At 50.4% G+C, this 14490-nt stretch overlaps 1 protein-coding gene across 9 annotated transcripts in view; it reads right to left on the minus strand.

The window, feature by feature from the left end:
• LOC131762256 (serine/threonine-protein kinase MARK2-like) overlaps positions 1-14490 on the minus strand; it is a 120785-nt gene that overhangs the window by 36587 nt on the left and 69708 nt on the right. Inside the window, exon 4 of one of the 9 annotated variants that reach the window (XR_010842147.1) lies at positions 3406-4786. The exons of 7 other annotated variants lie outside the window; for them this stretch is intronic. The gene's annotated coding sequence lies outside the window, so the exon portion shown is untranslated. Of the gene's footprint in view, positions 1-3405; positions 4787-14166; positions 14271-14490 lie in introns of those variants that run through there. One more of the 9 variants, XR_010842149.1, reaches the window with a different exon arrangement.

Below are 14490 nucleotides of genomic sequence, written 5' to 3' on the forward strand. Positions count from 1 at the left end.
GGGCAGGGAAGAATATCCCACCCCTATTGGGGGAAGAACTGGATAACTGGATTGGGATTGCTTGTGACGAGCCCTAAATATGACCCCAGACACTTATAAGCTGGTGACAATGGCATTAATTTCCTCTTCTGTAAAATGGGGATAACGATGGTGCCTGCTCTGCCATGCAGCTAATCCACAAGATTATGGATGCAGCATGCTTTGCCTGGTGGCTGGCACATAAGAGGCAGTCAGTAAATAACCATTTTTATTTGTTTCTCCTAGATGTGTGGGTCTAGCTGTACCAGCACATGGAGTTCTCCTCGAGTCTCCAAGGACAGGCAGGCCCCTGGGACCAGACTCCATTTTTAGTGATAATTGGATGCTTGTTATCACCCAAGAGCTGACTTGACAGCTATTTAACACTTCACCAAGAAAAAACTAAGCAACTGTGTCTTAGTGGCAGTCAGCTAGCCAACAGGTTAAAATTAGTTGGCATGGGGACTTCCCTGGTGGCACAGTGATTAAGAACCTGCCTGCCAATGCAGGGGACATGGGTTCGAGCCCTGGTTCGGGAAGATCCCACATGCTACGGAACGACTAAGCCTGTGTGCCACAACTACTGAGCCCGCGTGCCACAACTACTGAAGCCCGCGTGACTAGAGCCTGTGCTCCACAACAAGAGAAGCCACTGCAATGAGAAGCCCATGCACCGCAAAGAAGAGTAGGCCCCGCTGGCCACAACTAGAGAAAGCCTGCACGCAGCAATGAAGACCCAATGCAGCCAAAAATAAATAAATAAATTTATAAAAATAAATAAATTTATAAAAATAAATAAATAAAATTAGTCGGCATGACCCAGTACTTTGCCTTCAGTCAAGTTTTGAAAGACCCCATCTATTTAAACAACTCCTTTAAAATGTTTTTCTCTCAATTTCTATGAAGAGGCACACACACACAGAGGTAATATGTGTTTGCTGCTAGGATTTTCACTTAATGAGAGGTCACACTTCAAAGCAGCTTCCACACATTTGGTCAACAGTTCAGGAACAATCTGGGCAGTGGGGAGGAGTACTGTCCCCACTTAAGAGATGGGAGCAGGTGACTGGGTCAGTAATATTCCACTGGCTTCCATGTGGATCCTAACAGGGAGAGGGGTGGGAGGGAAGGAAGAGGAGAAGTTGGGAGGAAACAGCTGGGCAGCTGCCTTGCAGGGACCTGGCGACTATCAGCTGATTGCCTTGGACTTGTCCACATCCAGTGTTCTGTTAGACCTCACGATGAAACCTGGGACGAATGGGTCTAGAAATGGACCAAAGTGAAAGGAATACCACAGCCAGGCTGAGGGAGCCATGGAATCAGGAAGGGCTGTGACATCAGATGAATCTGTTCTTAATAGTTTTTACTGCTCTCAGCAAGTTGTTTAATCTGTCTGAGCTTTGAGTTCTTTATCTACAAAGCGAGGATAGACATACCATCTTTTATGACTGGGGGAAGGTTACATGAGACAGTGTGTGTGGCAGAGCCACGGGACTTGGTGCACAGAGGGCTCAATGGTGCTCCTTTCCTTTTACAACACAGATGCCAGATGGGACCTGCCTGCCCTCCACGTCTAGAGATGATCTCACACCCCCACCCATCCAATGCCGATGGAGGATTTCCAGTAAAGCCCCAGGCATCATATTTCTTGTTTCTACTCCATTATACTTGCCTCCATTAGGTTTTTAATCTAATCCAGGTGTGGAACTCAGCTTCAGACACACACACACACACACACACACACACTTTTACACACTCACACATTTCCTCACTCTCACACTCACACTCACCATTCCCTCAAGGCCATGTGTGTGGTCCAGCTTTACTGAAACTTTGGGGATGTGGAGATTGTAAAAACACAATGGTACAGATAACCTGGTTGTTGGGTTTTTTGAGTCTTTCTGACATTTCCACCTCCTCTTTCTCTCCCTCCTCCTTTCTGCGCCCCCCGCAGTGTCCTGGTTTCTAACCTAAAGTACTGCAGCTACCGCTTCATAGTATTCTTCCAACTCGAGCCCACAGGCTCTCATCTTCCACTTCCAAAGGCTTATCGAGTTATTTTCCTAAACACACATGGTTCCTCCCCTGAGGCCTTTGGGACCAGCCGGTAAAATACAATATACCTGTTTCGCTCTGCGACCTTTCCCACACCAGTGCTCAATGGCCAGAGGTGCTGGTGGTAGTGGGATTCATTCTCTATTCACCTCCTGGGGAGCAGGGCCTATGTTTGTCTCCATTACTGATCTCTTCCCAGGGCCCTGCCCCGCACCGGCACCAAATACGCCCTGGATAAACACAACCGGATTGGCATAAATCAGTTTAGGATGCAAATTAGATAACCAGTCTTTCTAGAACAGTGGCATCTCTATCACCACCACCATCAGAGGTTATTGGAAGTTACCACCCAGTTGGGTCACATGGAACTGATCTGGGTTGTAATCCTAGTTAACTCATTGCCTGACGTTTGACCTTGGACAAGTCACTTCACCAATCTGGGCCTCAATCTCATGACCTTTAAAATGGGAGTGAAGATACCTACACCCGGAGCCAAATGTACTGTGATGAGAACAAAGCTAAATAGCTAGGTAGCCCTCACTTCTAGATAAGTATCTGCTTTTGCATTGGCATCTGCTTTTTGCGTCAGCAAATTTGTGTTCATTTTCTGAAAAGGCTCCCCAAATTGTATACTCTCTGGCCTCGACAAAACCTAGCTCCCGGTCGGGAGGAGACAATGAGATGTCATAACTGCGTGGCCTGGAGCACCCCATGGGTGGAACCCTGTGAGGAGCAGGCTGACAGGAGGTCTGAACACGTCTTCCTGGCACCCCTTCCCCATTCCCTGGCCCTGCAAACCCAGGCAAACTTCCAAAGGGCCAGTCGCTCAGGCCTCTAGGCCCATGTCCAGGTTCTCATAGGCAGAGGCTGACACCCCCTTCTCTGGGGGTGTCAAAAACAGGACCTGCTGACTCATACAGGTGCAGGTTGCAGCCTCTCACTAGACACAGAAGCTCTGCTCGGTTTGACCCCCTGCCAGTTCCCCTCTGGATGCCATGATGGTGTCCGACATCCAACGGGAGGAACTGTTGTAGCCCGACACCCTTCCCCTCAACAGAGGCCTGCTGTAGCCGCTGGAGACACTGAGCCAGTGTGATATACTCCTGAGCTCTATTTCCTGGACCTCAGGTACACAGAACTGGATTAGGGATCAATCACCATCCTTTGTTCATGCCACTCTGTTGTTGTTGGTCCACGTCAGGCCTCCTGTTACTTCCTTAGGCTTTTTGTTTTATTCTTTAATGCAATAAGGACAGAAAAACCATCACTCAGAACAAAAGCTAGGACCAGGACAGAAACCTACAGCTAACGCCACAGTCACTCCATAACCTGTATTTTCAAACTTTTGGCTTTTAATCCAGAAAGATTACAGCCCAGCCAGTCAGCCCCCAGCTGCTGTGTGCTGCCAGCTCCTGCTTCATTTCTTCTTTCCTTCTTGGCTGCACATCTCTGGGAAGCACAAATCAATCATTTTAGCAGCTCGATAGCACATTCGGAAAGAGTTTGGGTCACGGAGCCAGAGAAAATTAATGATTAAAATGAGGCTTTTGAATGTACATTCATTTTTTCCATTCAGCTGACATCCTTTGCTCTCCTCCTATCTTCTAGGCCTTGCAGATTCATCAAGATGTCCTTGAGATTCTGCGGGAAACTGCCCACAGTCTCCTGATGGGCGGGTGGGGGCTCAGAGCGGGGCAGGAGCTGCAGCGTGGGCGCCTGGGAACCTGGGCTGGGCCCGGGGCTGTGGTGGGAGGCGGCCGGGCGTGAGCCCAGGTGTGCAAACGTGCTAAGTCACATCTCAAACCAGAAGAGGAAGGGAACGAGCAGGCAGACCCTTCAGCCAGCTCTTCGATGCGAAGGGAGCAGACAGGAGGCACAGAGTGGGAGCCGGCGTTGTCAGCCTGGAGGGGGACTCCAAGCAGAGGGTGAGGATGGGGCTGGGGGAGCTGAACCGTGTGAGGAGGGGGCCTGGCCTGAGTGCTTCTCAGTAGAGCCTCTGGCCCCTCGGCCACGACGGGACGTCTTCGCCTCTCCCCAGACTCTCTCTGGCTTCTCAGTACAGGCAGCTCTTTAAATCACCTGGGGAGCTTTTAAAAAATACCAATACTTGTGCCCCGCTCTCCCATTCAGAGTCACGTGGTGCGGGGGCCTGGCGTGGGCAGGCTTGTGCTGAGGCTCAGCAGCGCAGAGACTGTTGGAGACTGTCGGAAGAGGGGCGCTGGGCTCCCTCGGTTTGCCCACGGCAGGTCACAATACAATCAGGAGAAATTTGGATGTGGGAATTTCCCAGGTTCCTCCAATCCTGGGGTCAAGGTTAAACTTGACGGAGGTACTGTGGAAGGCCCAGCCCCTCCCCACCGTCTCCTGGTTCCTGCCCTCAGTTATCTGATGGGTCTGGGGGCTGCAGGGGGAAGCAGGGAACAGTGGAAAGAGGAGTTAGGCACAGAGGGCAGAAGTTTGCGTCAGAAGGCCACAGGTTCCAAAGTCTCTCTCTCGAAGGGCCTCACTTCTTGGTCCCCCAGTTTGAGGGCTGGCCATTGGTTCATAGGTGGCCAGGTGAGGGCCAGAGAGCTGTTTCCCCCAGGGCCTGGCTCTGTCTGCTGGCCCGGGAAGACCGGCGGGTATCTCTGTTCTTTCTGCTAACCGTAGTTCCCCAAGATATGGCTGGGGCATCAGGGACGGAGTGGAAGTAGCCACAGAGAAACAGCAATTTCTGTGAAAAGGAGTATTTGGGGTTGAAAGGCAGTGAAGACTAGTATATGTGGCAAGAAAACCAATCTTATCTTAGCTGTGTCTGAAACCCTATCGAGGTTTTTCTGGGGCCTGCCTGACAGCCTCACCGGGTTAGGGGCCTGTGAACGGAGTAGAAGGCCTGGATAGAGCTGTAGGGCTTCGGACAATGCCCTCCAACACCAACAGACCAATTTGAGCTGAGACTGGCCATAAAGCAGCTAAGGAAGGATTTTACTGATGAATAAGGAGGCCATGGTGGCTAGAGTAGTGGGCTTTGGGGTCGGGGAGGGAGGGTAGAAGATGTCTTTGCTGAGGGATAGTTACCACCACCAGAACGGGGTCATGATGTGGGAAGCGGCAAGGTGGTGAGAAGACCTTGGGGAATCGTGTCCGATTACCCAACCGTGGTTGGTGCAGGTGGTGTGGCTGTGTCAGAGGTTGCCTCCCGGGGGCTCCAGGAGGCCCCAGGGTTCACATCCCCTGCTTTCAGCTGGCCCTGGCTGACCGCGGGATGTCCTGGTAGTGGGGCCGTGATGGCTCCAGGCTCCCCGCCTAGACACTCAACTGCTTATCCAGAGCTGCAGCTCCTTGGCATCCCGGCCCCTTCCGTGGTGTCGGGCCACGGGGACTGGATGCCCACGTAGTCCCCACGCAGCCTGGCTCTGCTGGGGTCCAGGGGAGAGGGTGGAATATTTCCTGGGGGCGCTTCCTCTCCCAGGTGCTCTGGTTTGCAAAGATACGTTTTGGAAGGTGGTCAGCGTTAAGGCCCTTAGAGAATGTGGCCCGTCCAACTTGTGGGTGCTGAGCCTCCGGTCAGATCAGGTACCTTGGGGTCACCATCACGGGCTGTCAGCCAAGAGCAAGCTCATGGGAGAACAACTCCTGCCCTTAAGTGGCAGGCGCGGCCCACTTTCCAGTGAGCACAGAACTCCTGGGCCTTGTTCCGTCCAGCCTGGGCCCCCACTGGATGTCACACACAGTTCTCAGTCCTGAGGAGGAGACTCCTGGGTTCACCAAAGGCAGATAGAGATTTCCGGGTGCGCTGGCCATTACCAAAGCCCCCGCCACTCTCCTGCCTCCTGGCGGCACCCGTCTTCCTCCACGGGACGGGAGCCTTGCCTGGCCTGCCTGAGCAGACCCAGCCCAGCCCTGCACCACTCTCCTCATGCAACCTCCCCCATGAGGAGGGACTTTGCAGACCTTGAACCAGGTGTGGTATGGGCTTAGACCTCAGTGGGTGGATTTTTCTAATCCTTCCCCCTTCCTCTCCACCCTAATTCCTTTAGAATAAATTCAAATGGGAAGAAAGGCTTCCTGTAAGTAGATCTTACCTACTTGAAAACCCCTCAGATTTCTTCTATTTTGGAAAACATTGCTTTCTCTTCCTTCGGTACCGCCTGAATTAAAAACCTTCTCTTGATAACAAAGGGCTCTCAGGGTAACCAGATACCTAAGGTAGATTTCCTGTCCAAGAAGTAGATCAGTCTGGTTCATTTCACTGAAACTTTATAAAGTCTCTCTGTGTGGTCCACTTGGGTCCAGGCATGGAACAGTGAAAACAGTGACACCCCACCTTGCTGTAACCAGGGCAGGCTTGATGTCCAAATACAGGCAGCAGCACAAAATGGATGATCTCTTCTCCAAAGGACCTTTTCCAGGTTATACTCAGCCTGGAAGTTTTTAGCGACACAAATCTAAAGCCGGGAAAATTCTCCCCAGAGACACAGCACAACTCAGACAGATGAGGAGGTCAGGGTGGGTGAGCCTCTCAGGGCATGAAGCCGTCTCAGGGTTCTGGGCAGTCAACCCCTCAGAACTCACATCTCAGCATCCACTGCTGCACGGATGTGTGCAGTAGCATGTAGCAACCAGGAGAGCTAGGGCTCCTGAACGCGGGGCCCGTAAAGTATGGACTTTGAGCAATTATAACCAGAGAGAAAGAGCCCCCTGTCCTATTAGATTTGAAGCCCTGTGGAAAAGGGTGAGCCATCCAGGGAAGACTAAAGGGTGAAAGGAAGCGTGTGGGCACAGCTGATCAATAGAGAATGAAAGAAGAAGACGCTGTCCGCGGAAAGGGACTGAAACATTTCCCACAGCCACATAGGGCTAAGGTTTCACCAGCCATTAGTTCAATGAGCTTAGAAGTAAATATGGGAGACACTATATTTATTTGTCCTTGGTGCATTTGTGCTGAAGGTAATGACTTGATAATTTATTCTGCAGCATGAGATTGGCCACAGGACTGTAATTTAATCAGGGCTATTCTGCATAGAGATTTGCTTACTTTTAAAGCCCATTCCTCTCCTGGGCAGGGAAGTCTCTGGGCCTGTGATGGGTAGATGGGAATTTGGGTCATCTGTGGATGACATGAGAATGCAGGCAACATGACACTGAGTGCCTACCTGGTGGCTTTACCTGGGTATTGCTGCCAGGTGCTCTGGACATACCACTGTCACTACTGCAGCTTCCGGGTGGCCAGGTGTGAAAGGGAGAAGTGGATTTTGAGCTATGAATCACTTTCCAGGTTAACTTTGGGCTGCCAGGAATTTCATTTTGGGGAACATTTGCCCACGGCAGAGGACGGTGGCTTACTGCAAGGGGGTGGGGGAAATCCATGCTCCACCTGCAGAGGAATATCTTGCAGACAGTTGACCGTCTGCATATGGGAAGGTTTATGGCACCTGCATACCTCAATGCCCATTTGTATATGCATTCAAGAAAAGGATAGTAATGGATGCTCAATTAAATTCCAGAGGTATTGAGAAGATCATGAGGCTACTGTTGAGTAGGAAATGTCAAGCAAACAAGCCTTATTGGTGCAGAACAGCAGCAGTAACAACCACAGAAAGGTGGGTGGTGTGGGCTCAGATTGTGGTGAAAGAAGTGGAAAGAATATTTTTGGTTACAGCTGCATTTTCATGGGAAGGGTTTATAAAATGTGACATGGAAAAGTGAAGAGATTATGACTGAAAAGCAAGCTGGTTGACACAACAGGAATGTGGAGAATGTCATAAAAGAATTTTTGAATTAGTGTCTTATTAGTTTCCTATTGCTGCTACAATAAATCACATATAAATTTGTGTTGTTTTAGGCCAACAACACAAATTTATTCCCTCACAGTTTTGGAGGTCAGAAGTCTGAAATGGTTCTTAAAATCAAGGTGTCAGTGGGGCTGCACTCTTTCTGGAGGCTCTAGAAAGAATTTGCTTCCTTACTTTTCCGGTTTCTATAAATGAGCTTGTCGTCACTTTCTCCATCTTCAAAGCCAGCAGGGTAGCATATTCGAGTCCCTCTCTCTCCCCCACCCTCCTCCTCCCCTCTGTATCCATTGTCACATCTCTGCCCCCTTATAAGGATTCTTGTGATTACAACAGGCAGGCCCACCCAGATGATTCTAGATAAACTTTCCACCTCAAGATGCCTACCTTACTCTAAGTATCTGCGAAGTCCCTTTTGCCATGTAAGGTAATATATTCACAGGTTCAGGGAACCAGGATGTGAACATCTGTGGGTAAGGGCATTATTGTTTACCACGATGTTGTAAATTATGAGTCTTTTCAAAAAACTCGTTGTGGCATAATTTTAGATTTACAGAAAACTTGTCAAGGCAGTACAGAATTGTGAGTCTTTTTTATAACATTTTTTCATCTCTGTTCAGGTTGTACAAATGTTTTTACGGTAAAAATTATTTGAAAACAAATGAGCCATCTGTGAAAGTGCTTGGCATTCTTGGGAAGAAAAGTCCTGTTTAGTGCAAGGCATTTGTGATACCTGGCCTCCTTCAAAGGAATACCCCGTAGGGTTTCTTTCTTTCTTTCTTTCTTTTTTTTTTTTTTTTTTTTTTTTTGCGGTACATGGGCCTCTCACTGTTGTGGCCTCTCCCGTTGTGGAGCACAGGCTCCAGACGCACAGGCCCAGCAGCTCTGCAGCATGTGGGATCCTCCCAGACCGGGGTACGAACCTGCGTCCCCTGCATCGGCAGGTGGACTCTCAACCACTGCGCCACCAGGGAAGCCCCCCTGTAGTGTTTCTTGATGGGCGCTGCCAGCCTTTTCCATCCCTGGGAACTTCCTGGGGCTGATTCCTCAGAGGGCAAGACCCAGATCTCATGACCATTAATTGCCCCATGCAGACAGGTGAAGTTAATACAACTTCTCTCTACCTGTTGAGAAACACATTCCTACCAGAAAGTCCTTCTCTGTGTCACCTCCTTCCTGCTTCCCTCAGTTGTTGCCTTGGGCACTTCTAGGCATTTGCCACCTGTAACTGGCTGGGCAGGTGGCACCTGGGAACCTTTACCATGTAGCTTGCCTGAGTCGTCTGTGCCTCTGTGGTGAGCCAGCCATCCTCAGGGATGCTGCTTGGGAGTCTTAGGGAACATTGAGCTTCCTTCACTAGCTCCTGCCTAAGAATATTCCTCTGCCTTTTGCTAAAGGTACTGACTCTATAGAATCAGAACTAACTCTGTTGGTGACTTGAGGTTACTAACTGGAATGATGGCTTCCAAAACCCAGATGTGCTTTAGAATCACCTGCTGTGCTTTGTAGGAAATACACCACAAAATGAATCTGGAAAGTCTTATACACAAGAAAGCAAGGAATTACTCAAAAAGTGATGAGGACATGTTAAAAGGAACAGGGGCCAGATGGAAGGCTAAATCTGGGACATTTTGGCATCAAAATAAATAGTGACAATAATGGATTATAAGCCATTGAATAAAAAAACACATAACTATAACTAGTCCATACTCATATAACTAAACAAATAAGTAAATAAATGAGTGTTCATGCTTTTAAAAAAATCCTGTGCCTGAGATTCTCTCCCTGAAATGCTGCCTCAGTTAGGTCTGGAGTGGGGCAAAGGCATTTCTGGTTCTTAAAAAAACTGTAGGGGATGGTGATGTGCAGTAAAGGTTGAGAAATACTGGTTTAGCCTCTCTCGGTAGAGCACAGAGCCATAGAAGTTATAGAAGGAAGAGCTGAAGAATTTGCTGTCTCGTCCATTTACTCATCATGTATTGAAACCTACTATGTGTCAGGTAATGTACAGACTGGGATATAAGAGGCTAAAAACACTTCCTGTCCCCCTGGAGCTCACGGTCAAGGGGCTACTTAGCCCTGTGAACAGTCTCCCTTCGGGGTGGGCTCAGGTCTGGGAGCCTGGAAGAATGAAGAGGACTTTGCTGGCGGACCAGGGAGAGAAGGGTGCTCTAGACCGAGGGAAAAGCAGAGGTGTGGAGGAGGGAGGGCGGGGCACGAGGTACTTATTTGATCTGCACGGATGGGTGAGCTGCAGGGTTGCAACAGAGCAGCGATAAGGGCCGCCATCCTTGCCGGCACCAAGAACCAGACACTGGTCCTGGCGTGTTTCATCCACTGAGCCCTGTGACCTTCGCTGCAGCCACACCCTACAGAGAAGGAGACAGCAGAGCCAGATAGAGGGACATTCCAAAGGGCACGCTGCCGGTACCCCCGAGCACACACATTTAACTCTTCTGCTGGCCTTGAGGTACTTTTCAACTGACCAGCAGCCTTGGTCTCCTCTGGGAGCTTGGTAGACGTGCAGGCTCTCAGGGAATCCGTATTTTAACTTGCTCCCCAGGACTTTCGTAGGCACCTTGAAGTCTGAGAAGTGCCGGTCTAGGTAAGTCTATGACAGCTTAGGACGAATGGACTGAGGTGGGGACTGGTGGGCGGTGGGGTGGGGCGTTAGCAAGGAGGTCTGACATGGTGGTCTCATGAGAGGGAATGGTGTGCTCAAGTGGTCTTCTCCCCCATGTGGGCTTTCTCTCTAGTGCCTCTTGACTGTAAGGTCCTCCGGAATGGTCCACAGCGCTCCCCGCTGAGGCCCCAGCAGACCTAGCACAGCAATGTCTGCCCAGCAGCGGTCAGTAGGTATGGGCTGACTCAGGGCTCTGTGGACAGATCTTTAAGTCCAGACCCAGAGTCATGCGATTGCCCACAGCCTCGCATGCTTCCTGCAGTCCCACTGTCCTCCGTCTGGACACTAATCTTACATCCACAGGGAGCCCTTCCCTCCCCCAGGCCAGTCCAGCCACTGCCTTGGCCCAGGCTCTTCCCGTTGACTCAGTCACTCCAGTGGCAGGTGGGACCCATGTAGGCGGTGCTGGCTGGCAGGTGGGAGGTGAGTGTGGGAGCCCAGACTGTGGCCAGGACACCCATTCCCTGCCGACGGCTGGAACACTACTCCTCGTCAGAATAAAGAAAATCTCATGACCACTGTTGCTGTTCTCATTTTAACAACAACAACAACAACAAAAAACATATCCCAAGGAAGCAGTAACTGCCACAGAACTGGGGATTTTCTGCTCTGGGGAGTTTAGTCCAACTGAGGAGGCCACAGTGTGACTTAATGTCAAGTGACAGGTGTCATTTCTCTGAACTTCCATGATCACTGGCAAATTGCACACTAAGAACTCAGTCTCAAACCCCAAGTGACCTTTGGATCTGGGCTTCCATTCCTGGTCATGGTGTTGCTGGTGTTTTGCCCTCCATTTGCCCAGATGGATGCCAGTATGCATTTCTTTTCCCTAATTAGGATTTTGACTGAGGATTTGAGGGCAAACTAGAAATGCATTTCCATTAAAGGCATTTCTATTGCCATGGGGACCTGCTACCAAGTCATTCTGATATTCCCATGACCCAGTCATAATTAATATTAATTACTAACATGTCTTGATATTCCCTCCTTAAGAATTTCCACTGCCATTAAGTTGCTCCAAAATTCCCTGGGGAAAGAGAGAGAGAGAACTGGCTCTTTTCCCGCAGCCCTCTTTTGAGTGTCTTTGTCTCTCAAAAGGGAGCAGGGACTGTGTTTTTCATCTCAGAATCCCACTGGCCAGCACAGACCAGGTGAAGTTCGGGCAATGAATGAACATTCTGGCCAGTTTCAACCCCGGGAATCCTGCATCTAGGACAGCTGAGAGTGTGGAGCTGGTGGAGAGCTCAGGGGTGGTGTGGCCATGGGCCCAGCCGCGTACTCCTGTTATCATGTGAATAAAGAGCCAGTGGAAGGGAGGGAAATAATCAAAGTGATAAGACAACATGACAAAGCTGTCCGGGAATTAGAAGATGGATGCAGTAATTTTGTGGAATAATGCATGGCCAGCTTTCCCAGTAAGCCCCAGTCCCACCAAGTCACTGAAAAGATGAGCATTTCCAATCAGGAGAGTCAGGGGGGCATTATGGTGACAAAGGAAGGACAGGAATATGGGATTGGGCAGCCACTCTAGGTGGCATCTAGACTAATGGTGCCACCCTGCATCGGTTCCTTGTTGCTATGACCAGGGAGAAATTGGCGAGTCTAGGGGAGGAGGGTGCTTGCCTGGAGAGCTGTGACAGGGCGATGTGTCTAGCCATGCCCTGGCCTGATTCACTCGTACCAGGTGGGGCCAGACAGACCAACCCTCGAAGCCCCGCCCAGCCTCAGCAGCTGGTGCTTCCTCCCCCTCCATGGCCACGTGCGCCCTGCAGGGCCACACTTCTCTGTCCCACCCTCTTCCATCTGCCTGTTGAGTCCACTCTCAATCATCCAAGTCTATAAGCAGCATCGGTCTTCAGTCTCCAGTGCCCCTTTCCTTCTAATTGGCTGCCATGGAACTCCACCACTTTGGAGCCCAGAGAAGCCATTCCTGACCTCTCTGGGGCTCCTTTTCCTCATCTGTAAAGTGGGGTAAGTGTTAACTGGGGTGAAACATTGAAGGCGGGTTGCTTAGTGCCTCACAGAGGTTAAATAGCCAAGCCTGGGGCCCTGTTGTCATCATTCATACCCCAGCCACTCAGCATGGCTTCACGGAAGGACAAGAAGGGCAGTGGAAACTTCCTGCCATCATGAAGAGCCTGGTTCAGGAACACAGGGCCGGCGGAGCCAGAAGGATGAGTGGAGGAAACCGACGTCTGGACGCTTCCCAGGTTAGGGTGCCCTTTGCCTTTGGAAAAAACTGGTTTGGGAAGGATCCTCCAAAAAGCAGCCTCCAAAACAAGAATGGGTTGGGGCGGCCAGGAGCAAAGGCTGGCTGGCTGACGTCCCTTCCACGGAGGAGTGGAAACAGGGTTCCCTAGGTTTTGGGGGAGCAGTCAGCCAGCCCCTCCCTGTCCCACCACAGATGGCAAAAGTCAATGCCCCTCTGTGTTCTTTGAGATCTCGTGACAAAAGTTAAAACAAACTGTGACATACAAAAACTTACTGCTGGCAGTATTATTAGTGAAGAACTAAATTATTAGCTCCAGAATTAAAATGCTGGGTCTGGTGCACAGACTAGATATTCCAGCACCTCCTACAGATATTGAAATCCTTCCTTGTGTCATAAAACTCGATCATGAAAAGAAAGGCTCATGTGTTCCAAGGGAACCAGCAGGCCTTGGGAGCAGCATCAGTGATCCACCAGCACCATCCTACACGAGACAGGGTTCGGCCTCCTGACCCACTGCAGGGTGGGGGGCTTTGCTCCCCTAGGAAGGACGAGAGCAGATGTTACAGCCTCAGCCTTGCCAGGTGGTGTGGTGAGGCCCCCAGCTTTCCTGTGAGCTGTGTTTGAGGCCCCGCACAGGGTTCAGAGGAACCTAGGCTGCTGCCTTGAAACCCATCCCAGACACTGTTTTGTTTCACTTTGTTTTACGATGATCTTGAAATGCTCTTCAGGGTTTGAGGTCCTCTCTGGGCACTGGCAAGGCTGGGGGGTGTGGGGTGAGGTGGGGTCCACAGAAGCGGTTCCCAGCGATCAGGTCCCTGTCCCTGGAAACGCAGGCGGGTGCCCTGCAGACTGTTGGGTGTCAGAGAAGACCTTTGGCTGACGGGACTTCAGCCGTGGCTGGCGCCGCAGTGCTCTAACGACGGGGACGAAGGGGCCCTACTGCAGCCTCTGCATCCAGATTTCAGAAAGGAGTCTAGGTCACAGCCTCATTCATGCCACCAGACAAAAGAAGGTGGGGGCAAGGAAGGGAGTTCTGTTTATGGAGCAATTGATGGAGTAGACACTTCACGAGCATTTTAAGGACTTCACTCTTCACGAGGACACCTAGAGGTAGGGCTTATCGTGTCCATTTCAGAGATAAGGAAACTGAGCCTCAATTTGGTGAAGTAGACCTGTCCAGTGTCTCAGGGCTTGATCTGCCAGACCCTGAAACCCCTACTCTTTACACAGTCCCAGTGGCTCCTGTAATGATGGTCCCCATCAGGGGACCCCTGCAGGGGTCGACTAACAAGCCGCCATCACCTGGTGGGTGCTGTGGTTTACTACTCTTTCAATCCTGCAAACTTAACATCTAGTCCTGTAGTGGGTTGAATTGTATCCCCTCCAAAAGCTATGTCCAAATCTTAACCCCTGGTACCTGTGAAAGTGACTTTATCTGGAACTAGAGTCTCTGTGGAGGTGCTTAAATGAAGGGTCTCGAGATGAGATCATTCTGGATTAAGGGTGGGCCCTAAATCCAGTGACTGGTGTCCTTATAAGAGAAAAGAAGGGGAGATTTGACACACACAGAGGCCACATGAAGACAGAGACAGATTAGAATGATGTGACTACAAGCCAAGTGGATGTGGGTGTGCAATGAGCATGTGTGAGGAGAAACACAGTAGCTCCACGAATAGAACCCCTCACCCCTACCCACACTCCTTGATGACACTTCTCCCCCAATACCGGCCAAACTGCAAATTCTCAGAAAG

Source organism: Kogia breviceps, chromosome 9 (genome assembly GCF_026419965.1).
Source record: "Kogia breviceps isolate mKogBre1 chromosome 9, mKogBre1 haplotype 1, whole genome shotgun sequence".
Classification (NCBI taxonomy): Eukaryota; Metazoa; Chordata; class Mammalia; order Artiodactyla; family Physeteridae; genus Kogia; species Kogia breviceps.